Source organism: Apodemus sylvaticus, chromosome 12 (genome assembly GCF_947179515.1).
Source record: "Apodemus sylvaticus chromosome 12, mApoSyl1.1, whole genome shotgun sequence".
Classification (NCBI taxonomy): Eukaryota; Metazoa; Chordata; class Mammalia; order Rodentia; family Muridae; genus Apodemus; species Apodemus sylvaticus.
In genome coordinates, this window is record NC_067483.1 from 63,419,052 (window position 1) to 63,421,303 (window position 2,252).

At 44.4% G+C, this 2,252-nt stretch overlaps 1 pseudogene; it reads right to left on the bottom strand.

Moving 5' to 3' along the window:
* Nucleotides 1–559: 559 nt before the first annotated feature.
* Nucleotides 560–1,490, bottom strand: LOC127697854 (pre-mRNA-splicing factor 38A-like; annotated as a pseudogene).
* Nucleotides 1,491–2,252: the final 762 nt, after the last annotated feature.

The following is a 2,252-nucleotide window of genomic DNA, read 5'->3' on the forward strand; positions in this document are numbered from 1 at the left end:
AAGGGGTCACTACCATAAGCATGCTAGGCCAGAACCGTGGACGGCAGGCCCATCTTTGTCTTCAGTGTCATTCATTTTACTGACTAACAATAAACTACAAGCTATACCAGTTTTGTTGGCTGAAATTGGCCATGTAGTCTGTTTCCGTTGTTAGCTGCCCACTGGCAAGCAGGTTCTTTTATTCCTATCTTTTTTTTTTTAAATGAGAATTGCATCAGGTTTAATTACAAATAAAAAGATCACATCTTTTTACGCAGGAATCTCTCCAATTTCCAGGTCTTCTCGACCCTATTAAGTATGAATAACCATAGTTGGTTAGGCCAAACCCTGACCTTGATTTGGTCAAAAACACTCTTTAAAGCTGCTGATTATAACCCAAAGAGATACAAAACCTAGCACCCCTGTAATATTAAAATAAAAACAAAACCCAACAAAACAAGAAGTTGATTTTGAGAACCCCAAAATACTCAGAGCTGCCTGAAGAGGGGATCTTGATCATTCCACTTAAACACTCTCAGAGCCACAGGACGCCATTGGGACTAAAAACAAGTTGGCTCCATTACTCATTTCCTCTCCAGCTCTTCTTGTGGCTTTTCTTAGACCTTTCAGGAGACTTTGAGTGGCTTCTATGTCTGTGACTATGGTGGTGGCCTGGGGATTTAGGGTGGGAGCTGCATCATCTGTCTCTGGACCTGCTTCGATGGCGTCATGGACTCTTGCTCCTATGTCTTTCTTGTTGGGGAGAAGGACTTCTTCTTTTAGGGGATCTACTCTGCCTTCTGGGAGAATGACTCCAGCTCCTCCTGTAGTGCAGTGCAGGTGAGCGCCTTGGCTTGTCCAAGTCTTGGTAGCTTCTTCATCAGTGGTCAGGTGAAGCCGCTCTTTCTAGCTTCTGCTCTTCCTCTTCTTCACTGACTCCACATCATCCATGTCCTCCTCTAGAGCACTAACCCGAGACTCCAGTTGCTCAGCCTCTTCCAGCACTTACGGTTTCTGTAGTCAGGGCAAAATGACATCACAGACTCTCTCACTGGGCAGTAGTTCATAAAGACCTCATCTACGTGCATCAGTACAAAGTCTCCATTTCGGTTCTGGCTCTTGATTTATCAATAGCCATTGTACAATGGTCCCAAGTTCTTGTAGCAATCAGTTGCAGTTCCTGTCAGCCTCATGTAAAGTGCCCCCAACATCCGGACATACTTGAAATCTTCATTTACTTTTTTATGAACTCAACCATGCTATCCTTCTCAGGTTGAATTTGAAGCATCTTCAAGGATGTTGAAAGGAGTTGGCTTTGTGTTCCCACCATACACAACACCCACTAGCTTTAACTCCATGGTTCTGTTGAATACAAGTTCAGCTGTAAGTCCAAAACTCTCTTCTTTCCAGTACTTTGATTCATAGATTCGTGTCCAGAAAATCTTCTCCACCGTATACTGAGGGTCGGTGCCGTGGATGCTGCAGGCATCCTTCCCTGTATGGTTCGACATTTTAGAATGCTTTCAATTCTGTTCCTGTCTGTTTGCTTAATACCTTTTATTCCCATCTTAACTCCTAATATCAACTCTCAGATTACACATTACATATCACACAATATTTATATATTCAGCGCACATACACACATTTATAGAGTGGCAACAAAGGGGTTAAAGAGGTCACAGTAGAGCTCCGAGAGTTCAAAGAGGCCCCACTGGAGACAGGAGCAGAGCGTTGCCTCTGGTGTAGTTACCTTGCTGCAGTGGGTTAGATAAGATTTTAACCAACCCCATGGGATAGCCTGCACCACTAAAGGGTTGAGCCAGGCCTTAGAGTTGAACTGAGCTGCTGAGGTGGGGTACAGGACTCTGGAAACCTAAGAGATAAGATACAGATATAGTCTAGATGGACGGACAGATAGATGAGGGGGACTCTTTGAGTAATCTGTGTCTGTAGTGCAGAATTGAGATGAACCCTGCAGAAAATGAGTTCTCTGCGGTCAGTCCTATGACATGCACACTGATGGTCAGATGACACATGACGGTCAGATGACAAGTCAGTGGGGCAGCCACCATCGACTTGCTAAGTGTTTTTCTCTTTCTGCAGTCTTGGTTAGGGTGCGTGGTGCTCACTGTAAGCTCTCAGGCGTGGTCTTCTTGAGAGAGTTAATATGCCTGGGAGCTCCTTTGTTCTCCATCTACTCTGGTAAGTTTGGAGGTGGAAGCGTTTTATTTGGAATGATTATTTACCAGTCTGTGCCTAACGTGTGGTATCCA